Source organism: Lithobates pipiens, unplaced genomic scaffold (assembly GCF_037356315.1).
Source record: "Lithobates pipiens isolate NorthernLeopardFrog02 unplaced genomic scaffold, aLitPip1_a1.2 Scaffold_18, whole genome shotgun sequence".
Taxonomy (NCBI): domain Eukaryota; kingdom Metazoa; phylum Chordata; class Amphibia; order Anura; family Ranidae; genus Lithobates; species Lithobates pipiens.
This window is the reverse complement of record NW_027507758.1, coordinates 477,454,160-477,479,440: the sequence shown is the minus strand read 5'-3', so window position 1 is coordinate 477,479,440 and position 25,281 is coordinate 477,454,160. Positions and strand designations below refer to the sequence as shown.

Genomic DNA, 25,281 nt, shown 5'->3' with positions numbered 1-25,281 from the left:
GCTGACAGAAATCTGCCCATACCATGTTATTTTCACAAAATAAAGATTTAATTTGAAATATTTGTATGACAATTTATGGATATTTATTTTTATCCTATATGCCAAAAGGTTTTTTTTTTCTTTAACATGTGAGCAGCAGAGGACTAGAAGCTCCTCCTGATTGTTTTCCTACAGACAGGCTGGGAAAAATCTGGGTCATGTGACAGCTGTATATTGAAAAAGGAAAAAGGGTAGCTTTTGCCATCATCCACATACAGAAATAGAATGGACAATGTATATTAAACAGCGGGTGTAAGTCACAACTCCTGCAGGCATGGACATCACTCTGAAATTCACTGAAAATTAAGACAAGTGACTTACATAATTATGTATGGACTGATGGTTACATTAACTATTATGCTGTATGACTTGTAATAGTAGCATCAGGTGGCGGTACTGCACACTGACTGCAACAGGAGGTATCATTTTTGATGAGGCCGTGGCATGTGTACACCCTTGTCCGACTGCCTTTGCGGCTTAAAGAGTAGCCCCAGTCATTTTTGTGTTTATTAAAAGTCAGCAGCTACAAAAACTGTAATTGCTGACGTTTAACAGACACTTACCTGTCCAATGGTGGCCTCACCAAAGCCATTCCCTTCCATCTGCCTTCTCTCCCAGGCATCTGAACTGAGGGCACCCAGCTGTGACAGCTCGCAGCTTCACACCTGGATTTCCACTGCACATTGCGAATTGTCCCGCAGACTTCTGGGACCTGTGACATGTCCCAGATGACTTGCGGGAGGGGAGGGGGAGAGAAGAACTTCTGCCCGGATTACCTGTCAAAACCAAAACAAAGAACCCCAAACGCTGTCATTGGGGTGGGGATCAGGTGATATGAGGGAAGGTGGTGCAACATGTTACACCCTAAATACAGACGTAACATGCACCCAAGGTGAACTTTTAGACTACTTTCACACTGATCAGTAGCAAAAACGTGTGTATTTGCCATGACTTTGCTGTGAGTGCAGTGCATTTTACATAGGACATGTGATTCGAAATCTCACCTCCCCTTTGAAATCAAGACAAAAATGCACCTATGTTGTTGCCACGTTTTCAAAGCATTTCAATGGGGAGGTGTGTTTTTTTTTTAACTGACAAAACATGCTGAAAAAATGCAGCAAGCAGTATTTTTTATTTTTTTTACACCACAATGCCCCAGTGTGAACACAAAAATAAAATGAAGCGTTTTTCTCGCTTTTTTTTTTTTAAAGCGGTTGTATACCCCGCTTTGTGATTTTTACCTACAGGTAGGCCTAATAATAAGGGGGGGGGGGGGGTCCCAGCGGTTTATGACCACTTAAGCACAAAAGCACTTCAAAAACTGCTGTGTGAAAGCAGCCTTAAAGCGACAGCAAAGCAGATCAGCTTTAAAACACCAACACACCAAAACGTGTGCTACTTTGTTACCATGTGCTTTATTGCTCAATTTCATGCAAAATTTCACAAGGTGCATTGAGGTGATAACAATTAATGACACAGCAAAACACATGCAAAAGATTGTGTTCTGCGGGGACCTGTGTAATTTTGCATGCATTCCTACATACCACGAATGCGAAACCAGCCTTCAACATGTCCAGCTTTCTCCTTGTATGGATTGTGACCCCCTGCTGCTTACCAACCAGTAAACTAAAAAAACACCATATGGGAGGGGGAGCGTGGGAGGACAATCACCCTATATTATAATCTCTAACGCAGTGGTCATCAACCCTGTCCTCAGGGCCCACTATCAGGCCAGGTTTGCAAGATAAGTGAAATACATCACATGTGATATAATTTTTTTATTTTTTTTTTATTTATTTTCAAAAAGACTAGTGTATTCTGATCAAACTCTGACAATAATTACATTTAGTTATCTACAATGGAGATATTTATATATGGGGTGGATTTACTAAAGGCAAATAAATGGTGCACTTTGCAGGGAAGTTGCTTCAGATCTTAGTAAATAAGATGCTTTACTTTGTAAAGAATAACCAACCAGATGCAAGCAAAATATGAAAAAAAAAATTATATATATATATATATATATATATATATAAAAAATTTTTTAAAAAGCAACAATCTTGCACAGGATTGGACAGAAGTCCCTTCCATTTGCTAGGCTCTGGAGCAAATCCACAGTCTATTGACCTTTAGTAAGCCCTCTGATGCAGTATATTGTATGGATCCCTCACACTGGATATGTACATGATATGAGCAGTGAGTGGAGCGCCAGGCCGGGGCCGCTCAGTAGTGATGGGGGAAGGGTTGGGTGGGGGGATGTGTATCCATTGTGCTCGGTGTCCTCTGTGCGGTGAGCCCTCCATGATGTACACACTCTGCCATCAACCTGTCCGTGTATATGTGGGGCCGTCCTCCGAGTCCCCCCTCAGGGAGGGGGGCAGAGTGATTCCCCTTGATGTAGGGACACAGGGGACGGGAGGTGAGGTAGGCCTCAGCCCGGCTAGGAGTGATCCCTGTAAATGAACTCCAGGTGAAGGCAGCACTGAGCGTCCCTCCATCTCCAGCCCGCAATCTCACCTCTCGGTCTCTGATCAGAACGCAGCACTCTTCTTACACCACCGTGTCCGGGTTTCTTCCTTTCTTTCTGCGAGGAGGAAATACCGTGCAGCAACAACCTACGAGCCCGTGTCGTCACTTCCTGTCAGAGCCGCCAGCTTCTCCCTCCCCTTTGCTCCTGTCCGATGGGCTGGGGGAGGAGCCGGCGCTGCCTGGGTCACGTGGTGTCATTCGCGGCCTCTCTATTGGTTTCCAATATGTTTTCGAAGTGTCCGTGCGCGTGTGTGTGTATTCATTGTCATGTGTGCGGACACTGGGCTGACGGTGCTTGGGCCTATGCAGGACCACTGGTAGTTATTATAAGGACAGAATAATGCTAGTTATCAAACACAAATAAAAAGTCTATGTATAGCCAGAACTTGTATCTGCAATTTGGATGGAGTGGGCGAGGTTAAAATAGAACTGGAGGCAAACTTTATTTTACTTTTTGGATGGAGTAAGGGAGGGTTATAAACCCTGCCAGTTTTTTTTTTTTGTCATCTGTGTCCCATTGGGGAGATTTCCCTTCACTTCTTGCTCCATAGCCAAACAGGAAGTGAGAGGAATGTCTCCAAAGTGTGGGAATTGTTTCAAGTATAGAAATGAAGATCCTGCAAGCTGAGCTATATAATAGGACTAGGGATGGGCTCAGGGGTGTTCAGGATCTCACATGCCCAATCTCACCAGGAAGCCGACACTGCACACTGATAGTCACAGGCAGAGAGACGTTTCCTGATCTGCAGCTGCACTGATTGGGAAATGTCTCACTACCTGGGATTAGCCGTGTGCAGTGTCGGTTTCCTGACAGGATCGGGCACATGGGATTTCAAACACCCCCAAGCCCATCTCTAGTGGTGGACTCCAAACTGGCCTGCAGCCCACATCCAGCCTGCAACTAGAGTAAGCGGCATATCCTAAATGTGCACAGCTTGAGGATTCAGGTCAGCAGAGGATGGCTATGATCTTCACTTCAACTCCGCAATGTAACAAAGAACTCTGATGGAGACCCTCATGTAAGGGGAAGTCTGAAGGTGACCCTGATGTAAGGGGGAGTCTGATAGAGGTGCTGATGTAAGGGGAACTTTGAAGGGGACCCTGATGTAAGGAGGAGTCTGATAGAGGCCCTGATGTAAGGGGAGTCTGATTTAAGGGGAACTCTGAAGGGGACACTGATGTAAGGGGGAGTTTGATGGAGACCCTGATCTAAAGGGAACTCTGATGGGGACCCTGATATAAAGGAGAGTCTGATGGAGACCCTGATGTAAGGGAGAGTCTGATGGAGACCCTGATGTAAGGGGAACTCTGATGGGGACCCTGATGTAAGGGAGAGTCTGATGTAGATCCTGATGGAAGGGAAATCTGAAGGGAACCCTGATGCAAGGGGGGCTCTGATAGGGACTTTGATGCAGGAGAAGCTTTGTTGAGGACCCTGATGTTAAGGGAATTCTGATGGGGACCAGGGTTAAATTCAGCAACAAAAATGTTTTCATCAAAATTTTCATCAGCAGCTTTTTTACAGTGACAAAAACTAAACGAAAAGTACACCAAATTTTCATCCACTGACGAAAATTATGATGAAAGTCAATTTTGTTTTCGCTAACAAGTGAAAATGTGAGGCAGAGACTTTTACCCTTCAGAATTTCCAGTTTCCACGGAGCTCCACCTGCTTCTGCTCCCAGCAAGCAAGCGATTTGAGACCGTAGCATGCATCGCTTAGAAGCAGTTGCAGCACTGTGCATCCAGCATTACAGGCTTACTCCGAGTTCTCAGATGACAGTCCAGAGCAGAGCAGCACTGTGCAGCCTCCCGACTCGAGTGCCACTCCCGACTCACAAGAATGTCCATTCAGAGCAGACAAGAGCACTGTGAGTGTATACATTACAATTACAGGCCTGAGGTCACCGTCCAGAGTACTGTGGAGCATTATAGGCCTCCTCAGATCACTGTCCAGAGCACTGCGCAACATTACTGTGAATGGCAAAAGCTCATATCATTGCATGACCTACTGCTGCCTTTTGGGGAACATACTAAAACCCTCCAGAGTGACACCATGTCCCTGGTTGTCCCTGCCCCTCTTTGCCCACCTTGAGGCCTTCAAACAGAACACTAGCTACCAAGACCTTGCCACAATTGTACAGAACATGAAAAGGAATGTAAACCAGAGTTTTGCTTCATTCTTAGATTCAACTGATATGTTCTCGCCACTTGCAGCAGCTGCTTGTTTTGCCAACCCTACTGTCTGTGAAACCCTTGTTGATGTAGTGGATGAGAATATTCAGCAATTGCTTAAAAAAAGGCAGAGGAGTATGCTGTAAGAAAATCCACATTGCCCCACACACAGAGAAGATATTCGGTGTCACAGGTGACCTCTCTAGAGGCTGGAAGAATTGAGAAAGGGTCATACTGGCACAAAGGGCTTTCCTTAAAATGAATCAAAGCAAATAAAAGTGTTTTATTCTCCAGGTATTTCTATTTCTAACATAAGACGCATACCTAATACTTGTGGGCTGTGCTTATTGTGATAGGAAGAATCACTATTTTCAACAACAGTTTTAATTGTCAATTTAAATTCATAGGAAAAATCTGCAGGTTACAACAACAAATGCCATTTGTATGTGCAGCTATAACAACCACCAATTTTTTTATCAACTCCTCTCTCACTTAGCATTGACAAATTTGACAATGGAGGTAAATATCACACTAATGAAAAAGAAAAATAGATCATTAACTGTCAAAAAGCACAGCCTTATGTCAGGGTCCTGCCCCACGAGTTTTGGTTTATTATGCTGTGACAGTGCCTGTGCAGTCTGCTGTGTGCTTGTAGCTGCTGAAATGTTTTGCTGTGTTCTGTTCAGTTTCTTGAACTGTTAAAGTTCAAGTAAATTTACACTGAATGATGGCATCATCACGTAAAGAGTTGTCACGTACCTGGTGGTTTTGAGCCTGAATTGCAGAGAGAGACCTCCCCTTTGGCTCCCACTCACGCCCCCCTGAAATGGGGACAGAGGGCACAGGAGTGAGGAGTGGTAATGGGTGCCTGGCAGGATCAACAGTCAGTTTCAGAAGTCCAGGAATCACTTGCAGAAACAGGGAACTGGAACTGCAGAGTAGACTGGATCTGAATAGCTGGACTGGAACTGGGAACAAACAGCAGGCAGACAGGCTGGAGACCGGAGTGCTGGACTGGAACCAGGAATCAGCAGCAGGCAGGATCAGCAGAGAGAGGTCAGGCAGGCCAGGCCAAATATATAGCGGACAGCAGAGGTACCAGGGATCAGGCAGAAGAATAGTCAGGCAGGCCGGTGGTCAGGTAACAGACGGACAGCAGAGGTACCAGGGATCAGGCAGAAGAATGGTCTTGGCAAGCCGAAGGTCAGATGCAAGCAGATGGCAGGAAAGGTCACAACAGGTAGCCGGGTATGGTAACAGGTAAGTCTCAGATCAGATAGGGTTTAGCACACAGAATGCCATACAGCAGACAGCGGGGACCGTCTGTGACAAACAGGCTTAAATAGCCCGCCTGGAGCAGCGATTATTGACAGGATCTTCCTGACAAGAGTTTTTGGGGTTTTTTATTTTAATGTTACACTTCTGTCAAAAAAAGCAATATTCTTGTAACAAAACTTGGTTTTGCTTAAATAAAGATGTTATATAACAACTGAATCTGTGTCTGTAGTGTATGTTCAAACCCTAATACCATAAATACCGGTAATACCATATTCGATTCACTCCAGAAGTATATAATGAGTTTCGAAAGTGTCGAGAAATTCTTGAATAATACATTACAATTTAACTGAACCCATTCCATTTTAGATTACTAAAATGAGATTTAGTCAGCTAAAATTATTTTAGTTGACTAAAATGTACTGGAGATTTTAGTTGACTAAATATGACTAAAACAATTGCAGATGAGTAAAAATGGGACTAAAAATAAAATGGCATTTTAGTCAAAAGACTAAGACTAAAACTAAATCAAAATCTGCTGCCAAAATTAACACTGATGGGGACCTTGATGGAAGGGGGGCTCTGATAAGTGTTGGAAAAGCATCAGCAAGTTATATAAACTGACAATATTGTATGCATTATACCTATCTATGCAGCAGGTGGCGTTGTGGTATTATAGTATATCGTTCGTATATTCTATGATATAACAGGATGTACTGTCTATATACCGTATATACTCGAGTATAGGCCGACCCGAATATAAGCCGAGGCCCCCAATTTACCCCCAAAAAACTGGAAAAAATTATTGACTCGTGTATAAGCCGAGGGTGAGACATGCCTGTCCATCCCTGTGTGTCCGTCCATCCCTGTGGGTCCATCCATCCCTGTGTGTGTGTCCATCCATCCGTGTGTGTGTGTGTGTGTGTGTCCATGCATCCGTGTGTGTGTGTGTGTGTCCATGCATCCGTGTGTGTGTGTGTGTGTGTGTCCATGCATCCGTGTGTGTGTGTGTGTGTGTGTGTGTGTGTGTGTGTGTGTGTGTGTGTGTGTGTGTGTGTCCGTGCAGCCTACCTGTGTCCAGCCTGCCTGTGTCCGTCCAGCCTGTGTCCGTCCAGCCTGCGTCCCGTCCAGCCTGCGTCCCGTCCAGCCTGCGTCCCGTCCCGGCCCGGCCCGGCCCGTCCCGTCCGGAGCCGAGCCGAGCCTCCGTCCTTCAGCTCTTCGTCGGCGGCCATTCTAGGATTCAAAAGCCGCGCCTCCGTCGGTGATAGGCGGAACACTCAATTTCCCACTGACTGCTGGGAAATTGAGTGTTCCGCCTATCGGATGTCCGTGATAGGCGGAACACTCAATTTCCCAGCAGCCTGTGTTCCGCCTATCACGGACATCGTCTCATCCTCGTCCGTAGTACGAGGATGAGACGATGTCCGTGATAGGCGGAACACAGGCTGCTGGGAAATTCAGTGTTCCGCCTATCACAGGCGGAGGCGGAGGCGCGGCGTTTGAATGTTAGAATGGCCGCTGTCTGTCTGCTCGATACGCTGATCGAGCAGGCAGACAGCGATGACTCGAGTATAAGCCGAGGGGGGCACTTTCAGCCTCAAAAAAGAGGCTGAAAATCTCGGCTTATACTCGAGTATATACGGTATGCTCAATGCACTCGTTTGTGTTCTTTTCCTGTCTATGATAAAAGACATGCATTGCTAATCCTCCATTAAAGTAATGTATTTTCTGCATACAATAAGCTTCCAAGCGTATGATTTAAAAACCTGCTAATAGGTTATGGGCCCAGGCACCCAGGCATTGGAGAGGATACTCAGTGAATACACAGAAGTCTATAAGTACTGTATGCAAGCTACTGAAAGATGGCAAGTGGTTCAGATGTGAAGTTCAATTTCAAAGCTGAACAATGCCAATTACCAGCTGTGGAAGTTTAAACTGGAAGTGTTTCTCACCAAGGATGACTTGTGGCAAGTGCTAAATACAAGCAGATCCACAGATGGAGATACTGAGGATTGGGGCAGGAAGGATAGACAGGCAAAAGCTATTATGAGCTTCTTAGTGGAAGATGACCAGCTTATCCACATAAGAACAGAGAAAACGGACAAAAGTATGTGGACTTCAATACAAAAGCTGCATGAGCTTTCAAGTCTAAACAAGAAGCTGTTTCTATTAAGAAAGCTCTACAAGGGGGGCGTGGCCTGAGGTGCAATGGAGTAGGACGTCTGCAGTGTGAGCTCCGCTCGTCCAGACTCCTGATTTTACCATCCTGCACCATCCTTCCTCCACATACCACCTGGATGACCCTGCCTTACCCCTCGCTCTAGCCCTGAAGCCATCTGTCCGTTTTGGATGCCGCACCGGTAAGCTCTGCATGCCTGGGGACTGCCTATAGGACAGACCGCGGCTGTGGCCTAGTCACCGGAACGGCGGCCATCTTGCTTCACCCGGCGTCAGCTTTCTTGGGCCTCCTCAGTCCTCCGGGCCACTCCGGAATTGCTGCATAATACCCCCGGCTACCGGACTGCCCTCGGCCGCGGGTGTGGTGCTGATCTACTGATAGCGGCTGGTGGGATTGTCAGCGGCGCCGGCCTGATCCCCGAGCCGGCGGCCATCTTGCTCCACCCGCGGCAGCCCCTATAGGCCTCACTGCCAGTTTATATTGCTATAACCCTCTGCCTGTAGCTGCCAAATCACCCCTTGCCACCCATGAAGTACCCCTCTACCCTGCAGCAGCCGGTTGGATAGCCTGTGGGACCAGCCTGGGCCCTGGAGCAGTGGCCATTTTGCTACACCCACTGCAGCCCCTTTGCTAAATACTTTGTGACCACCTGCTCGCCCTGTGCCCGTTTCTCCCCTGCTGCAGCCGCTGATCCTTGCAGGCCCCAATTCCCCATCTACTAGCCTTGCCTGTGGCACTTTGTGATTGACATGAGAGGGGAGGGTGAACGACTGGCCTAATACATAGCGGCCATTTTGGAACACCCCGGGCTATACTGGACCATGTCCCCATCTAAAAAGTCCAACGAGGCCGCTGACAATCTTGCCAGGTACCGCCGCCATGAAGAGGAGCACCGGGCCAAAGATGGCACTGGTGCTCCCCCTGACGCAGACCACTCTACGTCGGCCACTAATCAAGTTCTGGACGCTATAGCCCTATGTCAGAGCACGCTCACCTCCAAAATTGAGGAGGTCAAAATTGATGTGTCCCTCATCCGGCAAGATCTCTCTACCCTCCGGGATCGTGTGGCGGAGACAGAGACCCGCATCAGTAGAGCTGAAGACATCATACACCCCCTACAACACACTACTGATGATGTACGCCGTCAGCTGCAACAGCTTAGCGCGAAACAGGACGACATGGAAAATCGTCTCGGAAGATGTAATCTCCACTTTATCGGCCTCCCTGAGACAGCTGAAGGTAACGATCCAGCGGGTTTCCTCGAAAATCTCCTGACCTCCACCTTCGGCAGAGAGGCATTTTTGGTGATGTTTGCAGTGGAGAGAGCTCATCGAATTCCGGCCCGTCCCCCTCCCCAGGGGGCCCCACCGCGTACCCTGATTGCGAAATTTCTTAACTTCAGGGACCGTGACAAAATCCTCCGCCTGACTAGAGAGAGGGGTAATATCCCCCATACCAATACCCATGTGGCAGTATTCCCGGACTTTTCCAGCGAGGTGCAACGGCGGAGATCCAAGTTCCAGGATGTTAAGCGACGCCTCCGGGTTCTACACCTTAAATATGCAATGCTGTATCCTGCGAAGCTTCGCGTGGAACACGAGGGCCAAACCCACTTTTTTGATGACCCTGAATTGGCATCCACCTGGATTGACCAGAGAGAACACCGAGCCTGAACATGTTGCCCTACCCGTAAGCTGTGGATGTTTTTCTTCCCTTCTCCCGCTCCCATGGGTGCCCGCGATCTCTCCTGCTGCTACTTTGCGATTAAGCTGTCGCGCTGAGCACATTGTCAATAACTGCCCTTGCAGGGCTAGCGGATAAACTCGGGAAGATTTTCTTTACACTTTGTACTAGATCTCAAAGCATGACTATCCTTTACCGGCGTTCTTGCTGGCCTGAGATCCCTGCCTTCCCTGTACCTGGGGAGGACTGAAGATTACACGTCATCCAGGACTGATCTACTGTACTTTATTCATCATCCATATGGTGGGCAGAGCTCCCCCCTGCTCAGCCATGATGGTACCACACCTTTGTGGCCCCTACTCCCCATGCACCTTCCAGAGAAGAAGTCGCCCCCCTAGGACTTAGGCCGCGTACACACGGGCGGACTGTCCGCCCAACCTTGTCCGCTGAACAGTGTTTGGGCGGACAGTCCGCTCGTGTGTGGGCTTTCAGCGGACAGTTTCAGCGGACAGTTTGACGGACAAAGTCTTTCGGAAATTCCGAAAAACTGTCCGCTGAAACTGTGTTTGAGCGAACAGTCCGCCCGTGTGTAGGCTACTTTCGAAATGAGCAAACTGTTCCCGCTCGGAGGAAAGTCTGCTCATTTCGAGGTAGGCGGGGCCCGCGACGGAGACGTCGCGGGCTCCGCCGCCTGGAATGGGCTTAAAGGGGAACCCCAACGCCGAAAAAAATCGGCGTGGGGGTTCCCCCAAAGTCCACAACAGACCCTTGTCCGAGCACGCTACCCGGCCGGCCAGGAAAGGGGGGCGAGCGAGCGCGCCCCCCCTCCTGAGCCGTACCAGGCCGCGTGCCCTCAACATGGGGGGGTGCCTTGGGGAAGGGGGGGCCGCGCGGCCCCCCCACCCCAAAGCACCTTGTCCCCATGTTGATGAGGACAAGGGCCTCTTCCCGACAACCCTGGCCGTTGGTTGTCGGGGTCTGCGGGCGGGGGGCTTATCGGAATCCGGGAGCCCCCTTTAAGAAGGGGGCCCCCGGATACCGGCCCCCCACCCTATGTGAATGAGTATGGGGTACAATGTACCCCTACCCATTCACCTGTGAAATAAAGTACAAAAAAAAACACAACACAGAGAAAAAATATTTTATTGCACAGCTCCGGGGGTCTTCCGTCTTCGGGGGTCTTCTCGCCGGACTCCTCCGCTATCTTCGTGTAGCTCTTTTACTAGCGGAGGAGCCCGGCTTTCTTCCTCCCCGCCGCCGGCCTCTTCTCCCGACTTCGGGGGTCTTGTCCCCCTCTTCGGTTCTTCTGCCGGGCCACCGCGCCTTCTTGTAGCTCTTTTGCAGGCGGTGGCCCGGTCTTCTGTCGCCGCTGCCTTCCGTTCTTCTGTCGCCGCCTTCGGTTCTTCTGCCGGGCCACCGCGCCTTCTTGTAGCTCTTTTACAGGCGGTGGCCCGGTCTTCTGTCGCCGCTGTCGCTGTCGCCGTCGCCGCCTTCCGTTCTTCTTCTTCTTCTTCTTCTTCTTCTTCTTCTTCTTCTTCCCCAGGAGATGTTGACACGTCGCTCTCTCCGGCCGGAATGCCAGAGCCGCGCTGTGCGGTCACTTATATAGTGACAATGGGGCGGTGTCACATGGTATATGTCACATGGGTTGGTCACATGGTGACCCCGCCCCCTTACGATGTCATAGTCCCCATGTGACATCAACCCATGTGACCAACCCATGTGACATATACCATGTGACACCGCCCCATTGTCACTATATAAGTGACCGCACAGCGCGGCTCTGGCATTCCGGCCGGAGAGAGCGACGTGTCAACATCTCCTGGGGAAGAAGAAGAAGAACAAGAAGAAGAAGAAGAACGGAAGGCGGCGGCGGCGACAGAAGACCGGGCCACCGCCTGTAAAAGAGCTACAAGAAGGCGCGGTGGCCCGGCAGAAGAACCGAAGGCGGCGACAGAAGAACGGAAGGCAGCGGCGACAGAAGACCGGGCCACCGCCTGCAAAAGAGCTACAAGAAGGCGCGGTGGCCCGGCAGAAGAACCGAAGAGGGGGACAAGACCCCCGAAGTCGGGAGAAGAGGCCGGCGGCGGGGAGGAAGAAAGCCGGGCTCCTCCGCTAGTAAAAGAGCTACACGAAGATAGCGGAGGAGTCCGGCGAGAAGACCCCCGAAGACGGAAGACCCCCGGAGCTGTGCAATAAAATATTTTTTCTCTGTGTTGTGTTTTTTTTTGTACTTTATTTCACAGGTGAATGGTTAGGGGTACATTGTACCCCATACTCATTCACATAGGGTGGGGGGCCGGTATCCGGGGGCCCCCTTCTTAAAGGGGGCTCCCGGATTCCGATAAGCCCCCCGCCCGCAGACCCCGACAACCAACGGCCAGGGTTGTCGGGAAGAGGCCCTTGTCCTCATCAACATGGGGACAAGGTGGCACCCCCCCATGTTGAGGGCACGCGGCCTGGTACGGCTCAGGAGGGGGGGCGCGCTCGCTCGCCCCCCTTTCCTGGCCGGCCGGGTAGCGTGCTCGGACAAGGGTCTGTTGTGGACTTTGGGGGAACCCCCACGCCGATTTTTTTCGGCGTTGGGGTTCCCCTTTAAGTCCATTCCAGGCGGCGGAGCCCGCGACGTCTCCTTCGCGGGCCCCGCCTACCTGTACACGCGCTCGAAATGGGCGGATTTGCCTCCGCCTTACGTGGGCGAGTCCGTTCATTTCAAAAGTTGAGCGAACTGTTTGGCAAACAGTTCGCTGAAACAGTCCGCTCAAAAAAGTGCCGTGTGTGGCCATGTCCGTCCATGCTAATTTTGAGCGGACTGTTTGCCGAAACTGTTTGACAAACAAAGTTGGGCGAACAGTCCGCCCGTGTGTACGCGGCCTTATAGGATTTTTGTGCACTTTTCCCTCCCCCATTTGTCAGTTTTTTTTTCTCCCCCTTTGTTTTTCTCTTTGTTACCTTGGGTATCTATGCTCCTCTGCAATTAAGTTCCATGCCTCCAATGGGTCCTAACCAGTGGATGTCCCCTGTTGGTACCCAGTTATGGGATATGATGTCCAAGCCATGTTGGGGTGGCGCTGGACTGGGTGGGGGGCGGGATGTTGTGGTTTTTATTTTTCTTACACCACTATGTTTGCTAACGTTTGTTTATGCTGAAGGTACTATGTTAAAGTCATACATGCATTATTGGAATTGGCTGCTATTGTGTTTTGTGCGCACTGAATTGGCCATGACTGTTCTGCTGATTCTAGCCCGCCTATGGTTTATTGTTTACGCCCTGCACCCACCATGAGCTCTCTAAAGTTCCTTATGTGGAATGTCAGAGGCATGCGGAATAAGATAAAACGCACTGCCGCCCTGACATTCCTTAAGTCCCAGCGAGCTGACATTATCGCGCTTGTTGAGACCCATGTTACTGGCCATCTCCAGTCCTCTCTTAAAAAAACGTGGATAGGTTGGGCGTACCATGCTACCCACACCTCACACTCCAGGGGGGTTTCGGTCCTAATTGCTAAAAGGGTGCCGTTTGACCTAGTGCTGCTCCAGACGGACCAGCAGGGCAGATACGTATTCCTACATGCCACCATTAATGGAGCCCCTATTTTGCTAATAGCCTGCTATGTCCCCCCTCCTTATAACTCAGTTGTACTTAAGGAGGGCCTTGCATTTATGGCACACTACCCCTCGGTGCCGGCAGTGTGGATGGGGGACTTTAATATGACCCTCACTCCCGCTCTGGACTGAATGGGCACACCGGACTCCCCCGGTGACCCACCTGCCCATACCAGACTACATCGTATATTGACCGACTTTGCTCTTGTAGATACATGGCGCCACAAGCATCCGCATGCTAAAGCATACTCATGCTTTTCAGCCAGCCATAACGCAATGTCCCGAATTGACTTTATTCTCATCTCACAGACTCTGACATCCAGGCTGGAAGATGTGGGCTTCGCTCCGAGAATTCTCTCGGATCACGCCCCCTACTGGATTACGATGCGGCTCCTGGGGGCCTCTCCCCCTCCTACTTGGCGGCTGAACCGATTTTGGCTAACCGCCCTGCAGGAGCAAGAAGACATCCCTACGGAGTTGCAACACTATTTTACAGTCAACGGGGATTCCACTACCTACGACATAGTGTGGGACGCATTTAAGCTTTATGCCCGCTCCCTGCTCACCACGCGTATTAACAGACTTAAGCGGTCGTCAAAACTTGTTGTCCAACAGGCTACGGATCACCTACAAAGACTGGAGTAGGAGTTTCATCTAGACCCCTCGCCTGACTCGGTTACTAACCTTAAGCTCCAGCTACGACAGGTCTCCCAACTGCATACGGAGCAGGCCAAGCAGCGCATCTTTTTCTGTAGGCAAAGGATATTTGAATATGGAGAAAGATCAGGCAAACTACTTGCTTATCTCGCCCACCTAGATTCCCATCCCCCAGTCGTGGTCTCACTGATAGACACCCAGGGGAATGGTATTACCGATCCACAACGGGTGGCGGAGGAATTTGCAAGATTTTATCGAGCACTTTACGCCACTCCGGTCACTCATACTTCCCAAGACACCAGAGACTACCTAGCGAGAGTTACATTTCCCAAACTAACAGACGCCCAACGTGACCTTTTAGAGGCCCCCATTACTGAGGAGGATATTTCTGAGGCTATCTCCTCTCTGGCCACTTCTAAAGCACCAGGACTGGACGGTCTACCGCTTGAATTTTATGCCACCTACTCTGAAATTTTGACCCCTAAACTTCACGACTTGTATATATCCATATTTGACACGGGAATCCTACCCCCCTCCATGAGAGAAGCACAAATAGTAGTGATTCCCAAGCCAGGGAAGGACCCAAACTATCCGGAATCGTATAGACCTATCTCCCTACTACAGGTCGACATTAAAATACTGGCCAAGATTCTTGCCTCCCGCCTTAATCAGGTCATCCTCTCACTGATCCACCCTGACCAGACTGGCTTTATGCCAGGAAAAAACACCGCCATGAATATCCGCCGCTTACTCATGAACATCCAGGGATCCCATGATGAAGTCGGCTCGCAGGTCGTGGTGGCCTTGGATGCTGCCAAGGCCTTCAACTCCGTGGAATGGAACTACTTGTGGGATTGCCTCTGGGGATTCGGACTTGGCCCCAACTTTATTCGATGGGTCCAACTCCTGTATCAATCCCCAAGGGCCAAGGTGCTTGTGAACGGCTGGCTCTCTGATCTGTTCCCGCTGGAGAGAGGGACTCAACAAGGTTGTCCCCTTTCTCCCATGCTGTATGTGTTGGCTGTGGAACCACTAGCTATTATGGTTCGTGCAGACACCAGAATTTGTGGCCTTAGGATAGGAGATCTGGAAGAAAAGATCGGGATGTATGCTGATGATACACTCTATACTTAGCCGACTCGGGTCCCTCTCTTCTTGCAGCCCTTCACACCATAGACTGTATTGGTAGTCATTCGGGTCTGAGCATCAACTGGTCCAAATCCCAGATCCTTCCGCTTGATCATTTCCCCCCTGTACCCACGTCCCCTCCTCTAAATCTCCCTAGGGTTTCCGTGATCAAGTATTTAGGAGTGCAGGTCACTAGATTGCTGACAGACTATATACCCCTGAACATTGAACCCCTTTACACCCTGATCAAGAACAAGACACAAACCTGGGCCAGACTACCTCTGGGTGTTATGGGACGCATCAATCTGGTCAAAATTATACTCCTGCCCAAGATACTTTATTTGGTGTGGCATGCACCCCTGTATATACCACAAAATTTTTTCAAGACGATTGAATCAATTCTTAATTCATTTATATGGGGCCACAGCAGACACAAATTGTCTTGGAGACTTCTGAAGAACCCAGTGACAATGGGAGGGGCTGCTCTTCCAGATTTCCAGGATTATTATCTTGCTTCCCAATTGTCCCATTTCTATCACTAGCAAGATACCAGACATTAATTTGTAAACGCCCTGATGACCCAGCCCACACCCCACTTCAGTCAGTCCTTAGGGCCCCATTGTCAAGACGTCCCCCTCATCACAAGGTAGACATGCTGACGCACCACCCGGAGGATATGGCGGATGGCCCTTAACAAACTTGGGACCCCACAGGTTCATTTTTACACTCCTCTCTGGTTCAACACTTATTTTCCCGAACTGCTGTCCGTTCCGGACCCCGCAGCCTGGACACGCTATGGGATCCTGTACGTGCACCAAATTATGACTAACACTGGGGTTAAATCCTTTTAATCGCTAAAGGAAGAATTCACACTCCCTAACCATCTTTTCTTCAGATATTTACAGCTCCGACATGCGCTACAGACTCAATTTGCCGGCTCCAACCCCACTCTGACAGTCCCTCCTATAGTGGATATAGTCACAGGTGCTGAGCCAACCAAGTTGATTTCCGCCCTCTACTCCACCATCCGTCTCCCAGGCACCGGGGCATTGGCTTATGCCGCCAAGGCCAGATAGGAGATGGATGTGGGAGTGATTGAGGATGAGGAGTGGGATGAAGTCTTGGGGGACGTGAAGAGAGTCTCCCCCAGGCTCTCGGACCGCCTCACACAGCTATACATTATACATAGGACATACCTGACCCCCCAGAAGATAGCACGGTTCAAACCCACGTTTAATCCAGGATGCCGCTTATGCGACCACACTCCAGGCTCCTTCTATCACCTCATATGGTCCTGTCCGGTTATCCAAACATACTGGATACAGGTAATTCGCTTTCTCCATGACCAAATGGGCTCTCCTGCTAGCCTTGACCCAAAGATGTGCCTGCTTGGTCTATTGCCAGAATTAGAAGCTGACAAGTCCCTTCGCACCTTCCTACATGAAACACTGTTCCTGGCGAGAAAAGTGATTGCTCGTGGCTGGATGCAGGCCCCCCCCCCCCCCCCCACGGTCCAGTGCTGGAAGAAAGAGGTTAACGATACCCTCCAATATAAGAAATTGGTCTATACACATAGAGGATGTCCACTTAAATACGAGCAGATCTGGGGTAGGTGGTTGGGGGATGGGGAGCGTGTACTTGATATGCTGTTATATTGATCCCTTGCCCCCCCTCCCCCCTCTGCTTTTCCCCTTCTGGGCTTCCTCCACCTCACGGACCTACTTTTACTATGTCCCCTTCCCCCTGCCCCTTTTATTTCTCCTTTTGCCTGCTCCCCCTCCCCGGTTGACACCAATTAGCACTATAATGTCTCTACCCATGATGGGTGTCGGAACCCTATACAGCGCAGCTAACCCAATGCACTCATGTATGCAACACTGCCTTGGCCAGATTGGCCCTCATTACTTGATGTACCGTATGTATGCCTACTATGTATGTTATCTTCTCTGTTTCCTTCCTTTTTTTTCAATAAAGTTTGTTTTTCGATTAAAAAAAAGAAAGCTATACAAGATGACACTAGAAGAAGGCCAGCAAATGTGTGACCACATGAATGCTATGCTAGAGATCATAGAGAAGCTACGCGCCATTGCAGAGGACATTAAACATAATCATATTGTTGCTCTGCTCCTCTGCAGACTTTGCAGAAAAATATACTGCTCTTATTAACGCTTTAGAAACCAGACCCAAGCAGGAGCTGACACTGGAATGTGTCAAAAGGAAATTAATCAGTCTCAGGTGCAACAAGCCACATGACTAGCGATGAGACCTTCTTCACAAACATTGATTACAGTGCAAAAGACAAAGTTTTCCTAGCAAACGGGAAAAGCATCACCTCTGAAGGTAAAGGCCAGGGCTTCCTGAACTGCATTACATCACGTCAAGGAGGTCAGGACAGTATCCTTGTAAAGAAAGTGCTGTATGTTCCAGAACTAGAAGGCAGCCTTCTATCAGTGAAAAGTCTTGCAAGTAACAGTCCCAGAGTTAAGTTCCAGGGTGATTAATGCACAATTCACAATAATAAGCGATTCCTTGCAAAAGGAAAACTCTATCACCTATACAGGCTCATCACCTCAGACCAGCAAACCAATATAGTCTCCAATAAACAGTAAATGTATTCACCTATGGCACAGGTGGCTGGGGCACAGAAGTCCAGAAATTATACAGGACAGGACATTATAAAGAGAGGCTTATCAGAAGATTTGACAATAGCGCCTTCGAAAGTGCTCAGGAAATGCAAGTGCTATATTGAAGCAAAAGCCACACGTGGTTCCCTTCCGTGGGCATCTCAAAGAAAAACTACCCATCCTCTGCAGCTCATACACAGTGATGTATGTGGTCCAATGAAAACTCCCACGTCAGGCAGGAACAGATATCTACTGACTTTCATTAATGATTATTCCAGGTACACAACTACTTATCTGATGAAACACAAGAATGAGACATCAGAGAAACTTCAAGAGTTCATTGCCATGTCTAGCAACAAATTCCAACGCAAATCAGGAATAATACGCACCGACAATGGGGGAGAATACATAAGCAAAGAAATGGCCTCATACCTGAAGATACAAGGAACAGTACACTGGATAACCACACATACACTTCTGAACATAACAGTGTAGCACAGGGACCTCCAGCTGTTGCAGAACTATACCCATGAGGCATAGAAAGATTTTTGGTCATTTTTTTTCTTTTTGTGATTGCTATCCACTTCTATGTATTCTTAGAGCTACATTGGATGCATTTGACTACTAGTGGCTTCTTTTATCACAAGGATTTAGTCAGTATGATGATGTTACACTGCCGGCTAGTTTTGATTTTTTACTTGATTTAGCTTATTTACCTTTTTTTTATTCACATATTCACTTTTATTTGACTGCTTTTTGTGTGGGAACACTTTTTTATGTTTTGGCAGCTTCTGTTGGTTTGCGTGAATTTGTTTTATTTGTTCACTTTGGTTTTGCGCATTCTTTTTCTTTAGTTTGCTTTGTTCAATAAATCTACTGAGCTGAGATAACAGTGCCAACTCAGAAAACAAATTCCCAAAGACTCAAAACAATAATTCAGCAATAACGATATTATATACATTAGGAAGTCCAAAGGAAGAGGGGATTATAATGGTGCCAATTACAAAACAATACACAGTATAAATTGTAAGAAGATTTATCAAGTTTTATTACAAACATTTAAAAACAAAATGTGATAATACACAATACTGAACCACATATACACTGTAATATGGGAGCAAATAGGTGATCTGTTGGCCAGAGAAATGGTGGCCAAGATGGTGATGACAGATAAATTCTTCCCTACTAATTTCGCCAAAACATTGGCTTCATCAGGGGAATATAATATATCAAAAAGCATATATAGCTCTGAAAAGGAAAAGAGGAAAATAAGGTTCAGAGCAAAATCAATATGCAAACAACCAACATAGCAACACAATGTAGATAGCTGAATGATTAGGCAACATGATAGCATATGTCCAATTCCCCTCCCCCCGTCTCCCACCACCACACTCTAACATCTGAAGGGAAATTATCCCCAGGTCCAAAAATTCAACCAACATACCCCAACAGAGCAGGGCCAACACTGTCCAGTTCTAATGGGGCAGCAAGCCCCCACGGCCACTCTCTGGTTGCAGAGGGCAAAGGGGAGACCTAATAAAAACTAAAGAAATGTACAATAAAAATTAAATAAATCCAAGTAAAGGCTCCAAAGAGCTCATATCTATGTCATGAAATGGGCATAATAGCCTCAATACATACCAACGACTTCAAGGTTATATGAAAAAGGGGCGCTGTAGTGACCAAATAGATGATCAAGCAGGAATAGGCATGTTCAATGGTAGACTGGAAAGGAAGGTTACTAGGCAAGGAAAAGGGTATAAAAGTAAAACTAGTAAAAAAATTAAAAATTATTAAAAAAAAGGGGGTTTTTAAATGCTAAATAGCAGCTTACCCGGGAGCTGTATAATATAGTCCAGGGCTTTTAACCAAATTATGAGTAGGAATAGGCAAGGAGCCGAGAGGGAAAAAGAGCCAATACAGACAGGCAGGTGTGGCCAAACAAACAGCATTCACAAGCCTATTCAAACAAAAAAGATATGCCAGGATGACTAAATAGAGTTGGTATAAGAATGCCTAATAGGTACAAAAAAAGTAAAAGTAAAATAGAAGTCAAATGAAACTTCCAGAGGATAATTACCTTCAATGTAAGAGCACAGCGTAACATTGCCCCTGTAAGCCAGCACATGAAAGCCAGCTGGGTCAGTCTTTTAAAACCACTCACCCAATTGGCGTGAAAGCTAACCAATCGGGAGCGGACAAAAAACAGCCATTGCGCCTGTGCACCAGCATCAACCCGGAGCCTACAAGGCCCAGAATGCTAAGTGTAAAGTACAGTATATAAATCAACAGGAGAAGAAGTCATGTTAAGTTTATGACAGGCCAAAAGTAGATCAGTGGCCCACCCAGTAGTGTCAGAGGTTGGATCAATGTCATCTTTCACTATAGACTTGGTTAAGGAGGCAAGTGCTTTACTGGGGTGTTGAGCAGTGGGTATGAGTTCATCTGAGTTTTGTCCGAGAGGGCCATAGGTCAACCTCTTTGGGGGACATATCTTTTGTCTCAGCCAAGAATGTATGTCTTCCAGAGACTCAGGTTCCTATTCTGTTCCCCAATGACTGCATCCAGCTTCTGGTTCAGAGCCTACCTCGGTCTCTGGCTCTGTCTCAAGTTCTGATTCTATTTCAGGTTCCGACTCTACTTCAGACTCGGGTTCGGGCACTATCTCTCTCTCCATTATGTTAGTAGGAGGGATGGGTGCATTAACTGTACCAGACACTTCACTAGGCTCCAGCTTGACTCCCTCAGTTTCCAGGAGTGTGGAGGGGGCCATGGCCTCAATGTCAGGCAAGTGAAGGCCTGTCCCTCGGCAGTCTTCTTCTTCAGCCTCGGGGCTAAGAGAATCATCTGTTAAAGAGTGGACCCACAACCAATCCAAAGGTACTTCCTCATCAGCGTTTTCTTCTTCCGGAGATGTGAGAGGATAGGGCTTTTTGGCTCGAGGCCTCAATGTTGGAGACTGAAATGGCTTGGGGTCTGAAGGTACTTGGACAGCCTCTGAGATAGGTAACAGATGGTTCCAATGCCAAGTCTTTAGAGGCCCAGTCTTCCCTTCTGGCGTGATCTGATACACAGGAAGTCCAGGCAGTCTCTTGCAAACAATGTAAGATTGGAAACGCCATTGATCAGCTAGCTTATGTTTTCCTGGCAACCCTAGATTGTGCAACAACACCCGAACTCCAAGTTGTAGATCCTGAACTCTTACTTTAAAGTGGTGTTGCCACCAAAAAATAAAAAGTTGCTTAAAATTCGTAAAAAAAAAAAAAAAAAAAAATTGGCAAAAAAAATTATTTTTACTCACCACTAAATACCTGTTGCTAGGGGGTCCCTCGTAGTCTTCCTTCTTCCTTGCCCGGGCTGGTGACATTACTTCCCCTCGTGCTGCACAGTCACCTGGGACCTGTCACGTGTCCCAGGTGACTGTACGGCGTATCCCGGCGCCCTGCGCCGCTCGCGCATGCGCAGTGGGTGCCCGGCTGTGAAGCCACAGCCGGGTGCCCATAGTACACAGTACACATGGCGGAGCGGGGAATGAGGGGGCGCTTTGTTCCCCCGCATTGCTGGACCCTGGGACAGGTAAGTGACCGATTATTAAAAGTCAGTAGCTGCAGTATTTGTAGCTGCTGACTTTAAATTTTTTTTTTTTTGGGGGGGCACCAAACTTTAAGATCAAAGTTCTTATCTCTTTGTTCTCTGGTGGTGGAGGCTTCCTTGGCATTCTCATAAGCTACCTTTAGATTCTTTCTTAGCCTGTCAACCAGGGCCGCTATTAGAAATCATGGGACCCCGTACAGCGTACCTGACAGGGCCCCTTGGCCCCGCCCACAACCCCATCCCCTAGCTCCACCCCTGACCCTATGCTGTCACAAAACCTGGGGGAATGGTGGCAGGAACTGAAACATGTAACATGTTCCAAAAGTTGAACCCTTTAAAGCGGTGTTTCGCCCCTAATAAAATAAACATTAATAAATGGACACTTACCTGTCCTTGAGTCCAGCGATGTCGGCACCTGCAGCTGATGTTTCCATCAGCTGTTGGGTGCTCCGACACCATTGTGGGTTACGGGAACCCGGCAGTGTAGCCTTTCAGCTTCACACCGGAAACACTACTGCACATGCGCAAGGCCTCGCTCCTCTCTCCTATTGGCCTGGTGGCCGGGGGAGGAGGAGGGAGCCCCGCGGTGACATCACAGCTCTGCGCCAGGGACTCTCATAAGTGGAAAAGGATACCTTGTCCCTCCAAAAGGTGCTAATTGTGGCACTGGAGGGGGGGGGGGGGAATAAGATGAGCAGAAGTTCCACTTTTTGGTGGCACTCCGCTTTAATAACCATTATTATTCTAAACTTTTTACACTATTATAAAGCAGCAGAGATGTGTTATTTTAGAACTTTTTTGACAACAACTAATTAGCAGGGATGAGTTCAGGCATGTTTGGACTGTAGTCTGAACCCACCATAGCTTTAGCACCAGGAAGCTTTACAGCACCCCACCAATCATAACTGGATCTGAATGAGAGAGATGTCAGTGTTTTGAAATCTGTACCCATTCAGTTTGTGTCTTCATACACCACAGACTTGTGTCCATTTACATCAGGCTACCTCTGATCTGTCACATTTAGGTCTGGAAAAATAGAAAAGGATGTGCTTTTCCTTTTTCTTTTTGACCTGAATGGACACAAGTCAATTCATATCTGGACTCCTGTAGACCTACATGGAGCTTTCAATTAGGTCCAAATCAATAGCAACTGGTGCTCAAAATTTATGGGAGGGGGCGCAAACAAACTGAAAATTTCAGAAAAAAAAAATATCAGTTGCTGCCACTGTGCCCATCAAACGCAGCCACTGTGCCATCATACACAGCTACTGTACCCATCATATGCAGCTACTGTACCCAGTGATTGCCGCCACTGTACCATCAAACGCAGCCACTGTGCCATCATTTGCCACCACTGTGCCATCATACGCAGCTACTGTACCCATTAATTGCCACCACTGTGCCATCAAACACAGCTACTGTGCCATAAATTGCCTCCACTGTGCCCATCAAGCACAGCTACTGTGCAATCAAACGCAGCCACTGTGCTCATCAATTTCTGCCACTGTCCCATCATACGCAGCTACTGTGCCCATCAATTGCCGCCACTGTGCCATCATACACAACTACTGTACCCACTGGTCCACAGAAAAAACTGACAGGTGGACCTGATTGCAAAGCTTGGGTGAAAAATTCTTAATGGGGAATGATTTGGGGGGTGGTAGTAAAAATGCAGCTTGGCTGTGTGTTTTTACTGTCCCTTCCTCCATCACATGTGTAATGTAGCATCTCATTGTGTGCTCATGGTCATTATCATTATGATGATCAGAGCACAGCAGGTTCTCTATGGCTCTGTCAATGTAACATGACTGTGTGGTGCTGACTTTCTTATAGTCTGTAACACACAGTACAGCCATATATTAAGAAAGTCAGCACCAGCATCGGAATTACTCTTTCTTTCAGGCTCTCCCTCAGGCTGCAGCACAGCACTTACTGAGGGAAGGGAGCCACATTACAATTAAATCCATCCGCCAAGGAAAGCATACAGTGAGCACAAGGTACACTGATGCAGAGCAGGGTTTTTATGCCTCTGCCTGAAAATGGAGAAAAAGTCCCTCTTCTGCTCTTACCTCCTGGGCCCCTCTATTAATCCGATGGGTCCCAGGAAGGTACTATATACCTTGCCAATCAAGTAGGTGCAGGTTAATAAAGTTATTTAGCTAATTCGTTTTTTTTAGGTAGAAATCTGCTCGGGCCCCCCCCCCCCCCCCCCGCTGGCTGGGCCTGGTACAACAGGGCTGGTTGCACTGCCCTATCAGCAGCCCTGCTGTCAACATATCCCTTATAACAGGCTTGTGAGGTGTGATCTATGGCTGTTCCAAATATTAGGTCCACTGGTAAGCGAGCCTCTCTCCTAAACATCAGTCTATAAGGGGAGTATCCCGTAGAATCATTGCTATTGTAGGCATGGACTATTGCAACGATGTAGTCTCCCCAATGTTGTTTCTTCTCCATTGGGAGGGTTCCCAGCATGTTCAAGAGAGTGTGGTTGAAACGTTTTGGTTGGGGATCAATGCACAACCACTCCATTGGCCCTTGACTTTGTTGATGGTCCATTGGGGCGGCCCTGCTAGGTAGAATCTTTCTCTGGATACACTTAATGCAAGAGCGACAGTAGCTTTCCACCTCTGTTCTCATGGATGGCCAGTAGAATCGGTCCATGGTTGTCATGGAGGATGCTCACACAGCCAAACAATGTTTCTCTGGAAGAAACAGCTGACTTACACGTTCTGCCTCTTCAGAGGGAGCTCTTCAATATATGATCCCCTCTTCCATTTCATTCATTCCCATGCCTTATGAATCACCTTGGCGCCCGCAATGGGATTATTCATCATTATCCGAGGGTCTTTAATGGATAGTGACTTCCTTATTAGATTACCTAGCGGATCTTTCCACTGATCTCTTCTCATGTTTTCCTTAGTCAGCTGATGCAGTTCTTGGCTGCGTCCTAGGGTCAGGTTACATTAGTGCTTTGGTACTCCCACAGGGGTGACTCCCACAGCTTCAGCCCCTACAGCTCCCCTGTGTTTATATTCCACCCCTTGGCACACTGCCTGTACTCTTTTGGGAGGTAAGTGAACCTAGCTTCTCTGACCAGTCTCAGTAAAGTGTGGTCTTTGGGAAAGAGCATCAGTGTCTCTATTTCCCACTCCTGGCCAATATTTTAAACTGAATTGAAACTCAGATAAAGCAGCTAACCACTGACCAGTGTCATCCAACTTAGCATTGGATAGTAAGTAGGTCAGGGGGTGTTATCCATCTTCACCACAAAGGCCTCTCCATATAGGTAGTCCCAGAGTTTATCCACTACGGCCCACTTGAGAGCCAAGAATTCCAACTTCTGCATCAGATAATTCTTCTCAGGAGGCTTAAGGCTGCAATTCATATAAGCTACTTTGCAGAGTTTCCCCTCTGACTTCTGGTACAACATTCCCCCAATAACATCTCTACCGGCATCCACATGTAATTCGTAAGGCTTCGAGGGGTCAGTGTAGGCCCATACCAGAGCTTCGACCAGACTCCCTTTCAACCGCTCAAAGGCCCTCTCACATTTTCCCGTCCATTGGTCCTGGATAGATTCCCTAGGCTTTCTGCCTCCCCTTTTTTTGGGTTGTCTGCTGTTCTCCATCCGTTTGCTTCTGTAGCAGTTCGTTCAATGGCTGAGCAATTTGGGAGAAGTTCTTCACAAATCGTCTGTAGTAGGAATAGAAACCCAAGAACGACCTGAATTTGGTGACTGTAGTTGGGCGGGGTCAAGAAGTGACTGCCTCCAGCTTTTGGGGATCAGTGGCC

General features: G+C 48.1%; 1 protein-coding gene across 1 annotated transcript in view; it reads right to left on the bottom strand.

Annotated features, from left to right (window-relative positions):
- Nucleotides 1–2,713, bottom strand: part of FAM168B (family with sequence similarity 168 member B) — a 34,879-nt gene extending 32,166 nt beyond the window's left edge. The window contains exon 1 of the mRNA XM_077488363.1: nucleotides 2,557–2,713. The gene's annotated coding sequence lies outside the window, so the exon portion shown is untranslated. The remainder of the gene's footprint in view (nucleotides 1–2,556) is intronic.
- Nucleotides 2,714–25,281: the final 22,568 nt, after the last annotated feature.